Raw genomic sequence first — 13,984 nt, forward strand, 5'->3', positions numbered from 1 at the left:
CAGTTAAGTGCTGGGCTCTGTTTGGTAATTTGTACAGTGGTGAGAAAGTCTATTCTACACAACATCCTTTGCCTCAAGCATGGGCAAACTTCAGTACTCCGGGTATTTGGACTTCAACTCCCAGAAATCCCAGCTTGCTTACCGGCTGTTAGAAATTGTGGGGGTTGAAGTCCAAAACACCTGGAAGGCCAAAGTTTGCAAATGCCTGCTTTATCCCCTTATACCAGGAGTCCTCAAACCTTTTAAGCAGAGGGCCAGGTCACAGTCCCTCAAACTGTTGGAGGGCCGGATTATAATTTGGAAAAACAGGAATGAATTCCTAAGGACACTGCACATATCTTAATTATAGTGCAAAATCCCCTTAAAAACAATACAATAATTAAAATGAAGAACCATTTTAACAAATATAAACTTATTAGTATTTCAATGGGAAGTGTGTGCCTGCTTTTGGCTGATGATATAGGATTGTAGGTTGTTGTGTGCTTTGAAGTAGTTTCAGACTTGGGTTGATCCTGAGCAAGGCTGGGTAAATGACCTTGGAGGGCCCTATCCGGTCCCCGGGCCTTAGTTTGAAGACCCCTGCTTTACAGCAACACTACCCTACCCGCCTCCTTTTGATTTGCTTGTTTACATATTGCAATGTGTGACCACAGGAGATGTTTCCTACTGATTGAAAGTTTCTGAGAGATACACACTTTGGAGGGGGATAGCAGATGATGCTGTTATCAGTTTCCTGTAAGTCCAGATGCAATCTGGGGGCTCACCAAAAAAATATTACCATCAATAGACTTGACAACAGGAGTGCGGGAGTTTACTATTTGCAGGACCGAATATTTCTTTGTTGGGATGCCTGCTCTCTTTGTCCTTTTATTTGGGTGAGGGCAGCTGATAGAAGAAAGGACATTGATTATGGAAGGCAGGCGGGGGGAAAGATAGCTTTCAGCTATCTGAAAGGAAATGCTTTGCATACAAGTGAGGTATTGGGATAGAAAAACTTCCTCCCCAAAGGGATGGGGCGATGGAAGAGGCTTCTTAGTAGTGTGTAGTACTGCATTCTGTCCATGCTCAGCGGCTCATTGTTTGGATTTGCTATGTAGGGTGGATGACTTTCTAGGTGATGATTTTCTGGAGATCAGCCTCAGACTTCAACGTGTTTGTGTTTTGGGCAGGCGAGCAAATGGAGAAATGTGGTGATCTGGCAGAGATCTTGTCCTTGTTTTAGTAATGGCTCTTTCTCTCTTTCCAGGATCCTCATTGTGATAGGAGAAGAACAAAGGCCATGGTAAGAATATGACAACAATAACAAATGGGAAACGGTCTTTTCGGGAGTGGCCTCTTTTCCAATGGAGCGTGTCTTTGTTCCTGTTTCTAGCTGCTTCTCAACAATTATTAAATAACATTGCTTTCCAATCTGTTTTCAGCTGCGGATGCTGACGTTTTAACTCTTATTATTCTGTTTTAACTTTGCTGGTCAAGAGTATGGTATTTCCAAGGGTGCATGTACACAGTAGAATTAATGTAGTTTGACACCACTTCAACTGCTATGGTTCAATGATATGGAATCCTGGGAGTTGTCGTTTAATGAGGCACCAGCACTATTTGGTGAAGGCCTTGTAAAACTACAATTCCGTAGTATTGTGCAAGGGCAATTAACATAGTGTCAATTTGCATTACAGTAGAGTCTCGCTTATCCAACCTTCACTCATCCAACATTCTGTATTATCCAACACAGTCTGCCTCCTGCTTCGATCTAGAACTGTTTCAATACATTGCAATGTTTTGGTGCTAAATTCGTAAATACAGTAATTACTATATAACGTTACTGTGTATTCAACTGCTTTTTCTATTGATTTGTTGTAAAACATTATGTTTCGGTGCTTAATTTGTAAAATCATAACATAATTTGACATTTAATAGGCTTTTCCTTAATCCTTCCTTATTATCCACCATTTTTGCTTATCCAACTTTCTACTGGGCCGTTTATGTTGTGTAAGCAAGACTATACTGTATTTATACAGTGTAAATGCATTATAAGACTAGTATTTCAATTTTATCATGGCAATTCAATGGCAGGCCTATTATCTCAATTTCTGAATGGTAAACCAACACTTATTTACATTCTCTTGTCAGTGAAATAGCTCTGCTTTAATCGGCATTAGCTTTAGTCTAATGGGTTTTATGTTTTCAATTGTTTTTCCGATTGCTTATGAACCTCCAGATGTTTTGGTCAACATCTATGACAATAATGATCTCTAACCACCAAAAATGCTGGTAAGGCCTCGTGGACATTAAAGTCTCAAACATCAGGATGGTTTTGCTAACCTGGTTTGGAATGATGTTCAAAAAGGAATTTCTATTACATTGGTTACAGTAGAGAGTCGCTTATCCAACCTTCACTCACCCAACATCCCAGGTGGGAGAAAGAAAGAACTTTTGTCTGATTTAGTTCTAAATTCGTGAATACTGCGATTTCTACATAACATTACTGTGTATTGAACTGCTATTTCTGTTGATTTGTTGTAAAACATGATGTTTTGGTGCTTAATTTGTAAAATCATAATGTAATTTAATGTTTAATAGGCTTTTCCTTAATTCCTCCTTATTATCCAACATTTTCGCTTATCCATTGTTCTGCCGGTGCATTTGTGTTGGGTAGGTGAGACTCTACTGTATATTGTATGAAAGGAGGAGAATTAAATAACTACCTAGATAAAATAAGTGTCAAATGTAATTCCATTTGTAGGGTGATTTGTTAAATATTTGTGAAATTAGGGGAGGAGGTAATCTTTTTGTTGTGGCATAAAAATAAAAAACTGCATTATAAATTTTGTTGTTGTTGAGAGCAAATCTTTTCTTTTTTTCTGGATATTCAATTGCCCTATTACAGCCCCACTCATGTTCTCTATTTTCTCATTTTGTGCAGGGGCAACAATGACCTTTCAAACAGAAGAGCTGACCAAGATTTCAATTTCAACGATGAGTGGGTCACCTTGTACTTTTTAATATAGATTGCCAGCATAGCTAACGGAAATATCAATAAGTCCTGGGAGTTGTGGTTTTACAAGATTTCTAGTCCTCTCTGCTGAAGGTTTATGGTACTTGACCAAGCTATACACCCCAGGACTATATCGTTGGAAATAGCAACCTTCTAAGCCTCCACTAACTGTTTGTAAATGTGCATAATTGTTAACCAATATTGTATGTATATTTTGGTTTGCCAGTTTGACTGTACCTCTTTGGTTTGAGAGGGGCTTCAGATTCAGGACTTCATTTTGTATTTATTATGCTTTTAGACCTCAATGGAGGTGGATGCGGTTTGTCTCCTTTCAGACTTCAGTGAGTACAGTTATACAGTTTGGATTATATCTATATGCTTAAAGACATTCGACTATGGGCTAGTATGCTAAATATATGCAAGAAGTTTGTTAGTAAACTGAGATGTTATTTTTAAAGAGGACTACTTTGTTTTTGTCTCTTCAGTGCATGTTTTTAAGAAAGAGTAGATGAGCAATTGATGGAGAAACAACCATCCTCTGCCAACCAAATGAGTTTTTTTTAGTGGCATGTCTTTACCCTTGGCAGTTTAAAGACATGGTTCTTCAATTGAACAGCTGAGTTACCTGTGCGCCATTACATGATTGCTTATGAATATAACTTGTTCAAAGAGTTGACTTCTAATAAGGTCATGCTTTTCTTGACTAGTATTTTTCAAAAGGTGGCCTCTACATATTCATGGGGATTCACATTTGCCAATCAGATGTGACATCATTTTTACCTTTTCAGTAATGTTATGGTGCACTTATTTCCAATAGAATTTATTTATTTATTATTGATTTATTATTTCAAACATTTGTATCCCGTCCTACTCAACCCCCGAGGGGGACTCAGGGTGGCTTACAATGACAACAATTCGATGCCAGCAACATACAAGACACATTAGAATGCAACATTACATAGTAGATAAAAACATTAGGTTAAAATCCATTTAAAAACATTGTTATTAATCCCATAGCCATATCAGAGTGAATGTACGGTCCCAAAAGCATGTTTTGAGCTTCTTCCTGAAGGAGAGGAGAGATGGTGCTGACCTAATTTTGCTGGGGGGCATATTCCACAGACGGGGGGGCCACCACCGAGAAGGCCCTGTCTCTTGTCTCCATCAAACGCGTTTGCGAAGAAGGTGGGATCGAGGGGAGGGCCTCCCCGGACAATCTTAGATTCTGAGGCAGGACATAGAGAGAGATATGTTCGGACAGGTAAGCTGGGCTGGAACTGTTTAGGGTTATAAAATTTCCAATATATATATAGCATTATGTCATGGCAATTAAAGTGGTGTCAAACTGCATTCATTCTACACTGTAGATGCAATCACTTAATACTTCATTAAACTCCATTATTGGCGCTATTAAGGTATGAAAATAAGGTAAGAGAAAATAACCACACCAGGCAACTGAAGGTATGTGAATCTGATTTCAGACAAAGGTTTGAATAAAACTTAGTTTATACCAACGTTAGAGAAGACAGTACATCACTTGAGGTTATTCCACCATACAGAAAGGAAATAGATAAGATGAATTCTTCTGCATTAAACATAGAGATCTTTTATGATGTTCCTTGCCTCTTTACCAAAACATGATTTTTGTGTTTGTATTTTCTTGTCAATCCAGAAAGATGCCCATAAACCCATCCAGCCAATTGTATCCTGTTTCGGTAGTTTCTCCTGGAAAATGGGTCACTATCCACTGTAATAACACCTTTAAGATACAGGGTTCTATCTGTTTAAAGAAAGATGGAAAATTAACAAATCATCACCAATTCAACTCTAGAGGCCATCCTGCATCTTTCCATTTGAATGTGAAACAAGACGATGGAGGGTTGTACCAGTGTTGCTATGGACAGGGTCACTTTCCATGCAGAGTTGAGGAAGAACTGGAACTTGTAATAAGAGGTAAGAGCCGAAGATGAACGTTTTGGTCTGGATTTCAGAGGAATATCTAAGTCTGAAATCAGGCGGATGTTTCTGTATAAATTGGGCCACAACAATGGTCCTGTCATAGCACACAATTATAGCAATATGATTCTACTTTAATTTTCCCAGCTGCATCCTCTGAAATCCTAGAGTTTGTATGTTTTTTGGATGGAGGGGCAAAGAGAATACTGAGAGGTGACACAATTATTATATATGAATTACTGAAAGTATATGATACTAGCCATCCCCTGCCATGAGTTGTGATGGCCCAGTCTGTGTATATGTGTTTTTGTGTGTATATATGCGTATATGTGTATATATTTCTGTATATGTGTATGTGTCTTTGTGTACATATGTCATTTTGCACATGCGTTGTAATGTATTTTTTTTTTGTTTTTTGGGAGTTGCAGTACAGGAATAGGAATTTGGAAATATGCATGGATTGGGATGCTCTCAAAGAGATCCAAGGAGAAGAAAGCTTGTATCTTGGAAGCAGTGCATTTGGATCATCCTCCTCTCCTAAAGAGCCTGGTCTAGGGGATGCTGGGAGCTGTGGTCTGGAAGAGAGTGTGGATATGCTATTGTGTGGTTTGTTTGCTGGTGGAGTCATTTTTGCGAATGCACTGTAGCGTCTTTTTGGTTTTTGGCTTTTAAAATCCTTTCTGCTGTGTTTTTCAGTGTTTTTATGAGTGATGGTCACTCATTGGTCTGATAGGTATATTGTGTCCAAATTTGATGTCATTTCGTCCAGTGGTTTTTGAGTTATGTTAATCCCACAAATGAACATTACATTTTTATTTATACAGATATATAGAGTGAGCTTGTTTTCTGCTGTTCATCTTACTAGCAGTTTTGTGATCCTTCACAGTGTCGTCTTTTCCTTTGTACAGATTCCAGATTACTCAGACCACAAGTCTCCTTTGGATCTATTCCAGTACGCATTGGAGACGTCTTTACTGTCCATTGCAGAGTCCAAAGAAATGCTGAAAAGTTTTATTTCCAAAAGGATAGGAAAGAAGTGCCTCACCAAACACCATCCAAGAATGAGCTAACAATCCAAGGAGCAAGTGAGGAGCACGTAGGGAATTATAGCTGCAGTTATTCCTGGCAGTTTCTCATGTCAAAACCCAGTGACTCTATGTTGCTGCTAATAACAGGTGAAAGCGTTTGCATCCTTCCCTCTCCCTCTTTTTTCACTGTTGAATTTCAGTTCTTAGGACATGTTTTGCCTTTATTATATTGTTGTTTAATCATTCAGTTGCTTCCAACTCTTCGTGACCTCATGGACCAGCCTACTGATCCATTTAGTTTCCATGGCAAGAATACTGGGGTGGGTTGCCATTACCTTCCTCAAGGATCATATTTAGTCTGCCATGACCTTCCCATCTTAGGTGTCCACGATTTTGCTTCTAGCATCATCGAGGTGCTCAAGCTCCAACACCGCAACAAGGCAAAGGCCCTTTGCTGTAGAGAAAAGCACTAGACTACTTCTTTTGATAGGGCAATTGAAGGGAGAAATCAATGGGAGATGCCTTTTTAAAGGTATTGAGGAAATGATGAATAATATAAAGTTTATTTTTCTGATGTGAGGGATGTGTGATTTAACACTTCTCACTTCCAGAAGAGTGAAATCACATATCCCTCAGAGATTAGGAAACTTCAGGTGGAAATACTTTGAGAGAGGAGAAAGAGGAAAAGTCTTCCCAAAAAAGATGGGGTACATCTACATTGCAGAATCCATACAGTTTGATGCCACTTACCATATATACTTGAGTATAAGCCGACCCAAATATAAGCCGAAGCGTTACCACAAAGAAATGGAAAAACGGATTGACTCAAGTATAAGCCGAGGATGGGAAATGCAGCAGCTACTGGTAAATTTCAAAATAAAAATAAATACCAATACTTAATTGAAGCATCAGTAGGTTAAATGTTTTTGAATATTTACATAAAACTGTAATTTAAGATAAGACTGCCCAACTCTGATTAAACCATTATTCTGACCTTCTTCGATGTAAATGTGCTCATGTATCCTTCCAATAATAATAATAGAGTGAAATAATAAATGTAATAATGTAATGTAATACTACTACTACTACTACTACTACTAATAATAATAAATGGAAATCTAATAATAGCAGTAATGATAGTGTAAAATAATAAATGTAACAATAACAAGAATAAAATAAAATAATAAATGTAACAACAACAACAATGGCAACAACAACAGGGTAAAGTAATAAATAACCTTGACTCGAGTATAAGCCGAGGGAGACTTTTTCAGCCTAAAAAAAGGCTGAAAAATTAGGGTTATATTCGAGTATATACAGTACATTGCCATAGTTCAGTGCTTTGGAATAGTGGGAGTCATAAATTTCCAAGTTCTCTAGCCTTCTCTGCCAAAAAGTGCAAGTGCCTCACCAAACTCCAAATCCCATGATTTCATAACACTGAGTCATGGCAATTAAGGTGATGTCAAATAGCATTATTCCACAGCAGGCATGGGCAAACGTTGGACCTCCAGGTGTTTGGGAGTCCAAAACACTCAAGAGAGCCAAAGTTTGCCTCTGCCTGTTCTAAATGTAGATGTACTCTGGGTTAGAGTGACCAGAATTCTTCTTTTTTCACAATCTTCTCTTTGTGTTACAGTTCTGTCAACTATTTAAACTTCTCTAGTGCTGGATAAATGTGTGAATGTGAGGAAAGCTTTTTGGTAGCGTTTGCCTTTCTGTACACAAGGCTGCTTTTTTCTAAATATATGAGGCTGAATTGCCGATGAAGAGAGTGCCCCGCTCCCCATCTCTATGTTACGACATTTTTGAATTCTCAAATGTTCTTCAAGAAAAAATCTCATCCTTGTCCAGTTTTAAGACAGTCAGAAAAAAGAAAAAAGAAGGAGGAACCATCTTGTCAATGTATCAGCTACTGGCAAAACCTCTACTTCAGAGGTTCTTAACCTGTGGGTCTCCACAGGTTTTGGCCTTCAACTCCCAGAAATCCCAACAGCTGGTAAACTGGCTGGAATTTCTGGGAGTTGTAGGCCAAAACACCTGAGGACCCACAGGTTGAGAACCACTGCTCTACTTGGACTCTGTGAAATATCTGTCAGCAGGTTCAGGTTCATTTTGTGAGACAACAACAACAACAACATTTTATTTGTACCCCGCTACCATCTCTCCAAGGGACTTACATGTTGCTGTAGAGAAAGTAGCATTCGTCTATCTAGTGCAATTTTAAAAATTGTATGTGCTGTACATACCCACAATTATTCCTAAAACTGTGGTTCCCGCATGCCGATCCTTCGTGTGTTTTGGACTTCAACTCCTAGAAGTCTCAGCCTTATATCCCAGAATATTAAGGCAGAAAATCCCACAATATCTGCTTTGAACTGGGTTATCTGAGTCCATACTCAGGGTCTTCCCACACAGCCCCATATATTAGAATATCAAGGCAGAAAAACCCACATTATCTGAGTGTGGACTCATTTGACCCAGCTAAAAGCAGATATTGTGAGATTTTCTGCCTTGATATTCTGGGACATAGGGCTGTGTGGAAGGGCCCTGAGTCTACACTGCTATATATTCCAGTACAAAGCAGACAATATGGGTTTTTATTCAGCTGTGTGGAAAGGGTCTCTGCCAACTTGGTGAATATTCAGAGATTCTGGGGCTGGATCTACATTGTCATATAATCCAGTTTCAGAATGCAGATATACATTGAACTGGATTATATGGCAATGTAGATTTATATAATCAAGTTTAATGCAGTTTATCTGCATCCTGAGACTGGATTATATGACAGTCTAGATCCAGCCTGGGAGATGAAGTACCTAGAGAAACTAAGCTAGAGAATCACAGTTAAGTGTCATTTCAGCACAGTTTGGAATTGCATTATATGATCAGTGTAAACCCATATAATGCACTTCAGTGCAGTTCAAATGGCGTTATATCAGTCTACATCAGACATGGGCAAACTTTGGCCCTCCAGGTGTTTTGGACCTAAAGTCCCACAATTCCTAACAGGAGTTGAAGTTCAAAATACTTGGAGGGTCGAAGTTTGCCCATGCCTGGTCTACACTGATCATATACCGCAATTCAGTGCAGTTCAAACTGCAATATATGACATTGTAGACCCAGCCATGCTTTCAACAATGCATCAGAGACCATATTGAAGTGAAGAGAAATTGCAGCAAAAGTGAATTTTTGAGAGACCACATTTGGCTTTACAGAGAAAAGGCAAGCAAAAGTTCCCATGGATGGGTGACATGACTGACATTCTGTGCTTGCCATATCATTTTCCAATTCCTTCTTTTCCTAGGTGCTGACTTATCACAGCCAACCATCTCCAGTAACCCAAGTGGGCCAGTTGCCCGTGGGGCACGAATTTCAATTACGTGTGAAACTAAAATGCCTCCTGTCATATGCTATCTCCATATAAATGAAAATCCACCAAAAAGAATAACAGATACTAATGGGAGAATAAGCAAATACTACTTCAGAAATTTCAGCGTAACAGATCAAGGGTCGTATAGCTGCAGCTGTGCACGCCCAGAAAAACCTTTTCTGGTCTCAGAAAGAAGCCATACCCTGAACCTTCTATTAGGTATTTTTCTACTTCTCCATACTTGCTTGGAGTTATAGTTTAGTTTTATGCTCTTTCCATATTACACATCAAACAGACGCTCAGAAAGGTTGGCATTGAAATAAAACTAATATCAACATTTGACACTGCTTCCTTCCTCTTTTTCAAGAGCTCATCAGAATAGGGAAAAGGGGATGGAACATGTTCATGTTGTTGTCTTTGTCACTCCCAGCTGATTGCAGATCTCAATGTGAGCTCCTAACTATTGCAGATAACTGTGGGCCCTATATCCCAGGATATCAAGGCAGAAAATCCTACATTATCTGAGTGTGGACTCAGATAACCTAGTTCAAAGCAGATATTGTGGGATTTTCTGCCTTTATATTCTGGGATATAGGGCTGTGTGGAAGGACCCTGTGCTGACATTAGCAGAGATGCCTACGTAAACAGGAATAAGGTGGGGAGATCAGCTCCCTCTTTTCTCGTCATGTGGGCACCTCTGCTGATGTCAGCACAAAGTACTTCAGTAAACCACAAGCTGAATATGAGTCAATGGTTTGATGCGGCAGCTAAAAAGCCAAAATTTAGGTGACCAAAATTTTCAAAATTTTGGAAGACAAGCCCTATTAGGAGTGGCTTAGGAAGCCGAAGTTGTTTAGCTTAGGAAAAGAAGGCTGCAAGGTGGCATGATTGCCTTGATTAAATATCTGAAAACATGTCACATTGTGGAGCGGAGCACCCACATTATCTGCTTTGAACTGGAATATATGGCAGGTTGGACTCAGATAACCCAGTTCAAAGCAGATATTATGGGATTTTCTGCCTTGATTTTCTGGGATATAGTGCTGTGTGGAAGGGCCAAAAGGTCCCTTCTACACTGCCATGCAATCCAGATTATCAAAGAAGATTATCCGCATTATCTGTTTTTGATTGGATTATATGTGCCTACACTGACATATAATCCAATTCAAATAAGATAATCTGGATTTTATATGGCAGTGTAGAAGGGGCTTAGGACAGAGCAATGGATTCAAATTGCAGGAAAAGAGATTCCACCTAAACATTAGGAAGAACTTCTTGGTTGTAAGAACTGTTCAGCAAAGAATATGCTGCCTCAGAGTGTGGTGGAGTCTTCTCTGGACCTTTTAAGCAGAGGCTGGATGGCCATCCGTCGAGACTAATTGTGTGTTCCTGACTGGCAGAATGAATTTGGACTACATGGCTCTTGTGGTCTCTTTCAACTCTGTTATTCTATTATGTTGGTCAGGAGCTCACATGGAGCTCTATGGCGACTGGGAGCAGTGAAGGCAACATAAACATTCAGGTTATAGTTCTGTCATCTGATGTGGTTTTGGTCCAACTGGACCATGTGATCTCCAATTTACTGCTACAGCAGTTTTAGGTATGTGCGAGCAGCCACCTTTGGGGCTGATTCAAAGCGTTTCTGCTCTTCCCTGGTTCCAGGTTTACCAGCCAGTGTATACACAGCCTTAAGAGGCCATTCTCTTAATCAGCGTTTCTCAACCTGGGGTTCGGGGTTTTCAGAGGGGTCACCAAAGACCATCGGTAAACACATATTTCTGGTGGTCTTAGGGACTCCTTTGGCAGAGAAAGTTGAAGATATCTCCGCCTGCCCATTTTGCAAACAAATGGCAAATCCTTCCACCCTTCCTGCTGTGATTGGCCAGCTCTCCACCAGCCTCTCAGCCAAGGGAGGGCTGTTTCTGAGACTCCAGGCTGGGAGGGGAGAGTAGGTATGCTCCCTCCTAAATCAATGTCAATTCCTCCCAAATCTTTCCTCTATTTTCTGTTGATCATGGGGTTCTGTTTGGGAAATTTGCCCCAATCCTATCATTGGGGGGGGGGGGGGGTCAGAATTCTCTTTGATTGTAGGTGAACTATAAATCCTAGCAACTACAACTCCCAAATGTCAAGGTCTATTTTCTCCAAATTCCACCAGTGTTCAAATTAGGGTATATTGAGTGTTTGTGCCAGGTTTGGCCCAGATCCACCATTGTTTGAGTCCACAGTGCTCTCTGGATGTTGGTGAACTACAACTCCAAACTCATGGTCAATGCCCACCAAACCCTTCCAGTATTTTCTGTGGCCCGTGGCAGTTCTATGTGCCAAGTTTGGTTCAATTCCATCATTGGTGGAGTTCAGAATGCTCTTTGATTGTACATGAACTATAAATTCCAGCAACTACAACTCCCAAAATCAACCCCCTCCCCCAACCCCACCACTATTCAAATTTGGGTGTATCAGTTATTTGTGCAAATTTTGGTCCTGTGGATGAAAATAAATTCTGGATATCAGATATTTACATTCATAACAGTAGCAAAATTACAGTAATGAAGTAGCAACTAAAATAATGTGATGGTAGGGGGTCACCACAATATGAGGAACTTTATTAAGGGGTTGTGGCATGAGGGAGGTTGAGAACCACTGTTCTAAATCTAAAGGCTGCTTTCTTGATATTTTAATAGGCAAACCTGGATAATTTAATCCTCAAAGAGGAAATAATGCTACCAAAGAAACAAGCTGTATGCAGTGTACACCATGCAGTTGGGAAATTTACCCACAGAGGAGTGAATTTGAATAATTCGGTAATTCAGTAAAACCAGCTACCAACTCTCACTAGTAATAAGCCTATGATGATGTCAGTTAGTGTCATTTGCCTCTTCCACTTTCTGGATTAAAGTAGGGAATCTTTTAAAGAGGGCACCCACCTTCACCTTTTTTTTTCATGTTTTTCAGATGAAACCGGACACACTGTTCTCATTGCCATTGGTGTACGTGCAATTCTCTTCATTCTCTTCCTGCTACTTGTTCTTTTTTGGTACAAAAGAAGAAGAGATGGTAGGTTTGACCCCCTTTGAAGAATTTCAAACATTCTTGGCCAGGAATCTGGAAAGAGGCCAAGGGAATCTCAAAAAGATTGGATGGTTTCAATCAACCTTTTGATGACACTTTCATCTGTTTTTTCAAAGTCCCCAACATTTCACAGATGAAAATGGAGACATCTATGGCCAAACAGATATAGATGGATGGTTAAATGCCCTATCTCCCAGAATATCAAGACAGAAAATCCCACATTATCTGCTTTGAATTGGAATATATGGCAGTGTGGACTCAGATAACCCAATTCAAAGCAGATATTGTGGGATTTTTCTGCCTTGATAGTCTGGATTATATGGCTGTGTGGAAGGACCCATAGACAAACAGAGGTGCTTGTTTTGCTCATAGGCTTGAACTTGAGAAAAATCCCTTTAAATGCTGTATTTTGTTTCTTTACAGCACTATTGGAAGAAACACAAGCAAGGTAAGAGGTCTCTGGCATTCAGTTTGAACTCCACTGTCTTGAACCCCCTTGACCTAGGGATGGTAGGATGCAATGCTGAACTAAAGAGAGGGATGGTGAAGAGCATATACGAAGACCCAGGCTTACTTTAGAAAGCAAGTAGTGTAGTAGAAATTTATTTTTAAAATTATAGTAATTCGAAGAATATACTTTGTCTTATGTTTACTAGATTGGGAGGGAAGCAGAATCTTCCATTTTCTGAGGAAAAGGTGGGTTCAAGCAGATCAAAAAGGATCATTGAATTATTCTGGAAATCAACAGTTTGGCTGACTGTGTTTCCATTGTCCAGAGGAATGCTCTTTGGTGTTAAGTGAAGAGCTGAATACGCCCCTTGGGTTATTTGGGCTGCTGATTCAGGAAATTGCATTGGATAGATAGTAAGCCACTCTGAGTTCCCTGCAAGAATGAGAAGAGTGGGATATAAATAAAGTAAAGTAAACAAATAGATCACATCAGCTCTAGTTTCTTAGATATAGTTCTTATGATTTTCTGTGGGTAAGCAGATGACGACTAATATATTACATATATTCTGTATCTCAAAAACTAGTTGATAAGTGAACGCTGGTGCCCTTTTTTGGAACCAGCAGGTCAAATATACCTAAACATAGGGCTAAAATTTGAGGCACCAAAATACATATTGGCCAGTCTTACACTGTTTTTCTTTTCTCCTCTTGATTAGTGGCGAACGCTCTTTCAGAGTTTTGAGGCCTCATTGGGCAACAAAAAATTCTGGTAAGAATAGTTTATGAGTCATGTCACATCATGCTTATTATCTCTAGATAAGTATCTTGACTTTGCGGGTCTTCCAAGGAATAGTTCCACAAAACGTTAAAGAAATCTTTTGAGATTTCACTCCTTATAATGGTTGTTTCAGATTCTGCTTCAAGTCCTCTCAGAAATGTGTCTGAGAATTTGATCTGTTCTTAGTTGTAGCATCAGCTTGTCCCTTTTCAAATACTTTTTTTCCTCCCTTGAGATGTGATTGGCATTATTTTCTGCCACCCCCTTCATCATCTTCCCTGGGTGTCCCTTCCCCAGTATCCACATCACCTATTTCATACATCATTTTCAAT

General features: G+C 39.5%; 1 long non-coding RNA gene across 1 annotated transcript; it reads left to right on the forward strand.

Annotated features, from left to right (window-relative positions):
• The first annotated feature begins 12,124 nt into the window (after nt 1-12,124).
• On the forward strand, nt 12,125-13,637 carry LOC137097351 (uncharacterized). The gene is made up of 3 exons (XR_010910131.1): nt 12,125-12,409; nt 12,848-12,872; nt 13,591-13,637. It is a non-coding gene; the product is annotated as an uncharacterized lncRNA (long non-coding RNA).
• Nucleotides 13,638-13,984: the final 347 nt, after the last annotated feature.

Source organism: Anolis sagrei, chromosome 6 (assembly GCF_037176765.1).
Source record: "Anolis sagrei isolate rAnoSag1 chromosome 6, rAnoSag1.mat, whole genome shotgun sequence".
NCBI classification, from domain to species: Eukaryota; Metazoa; Chordata; class Lepidosauria; order Squamata; family Dactyloidae; genus Anolis; species Anolis sagrei.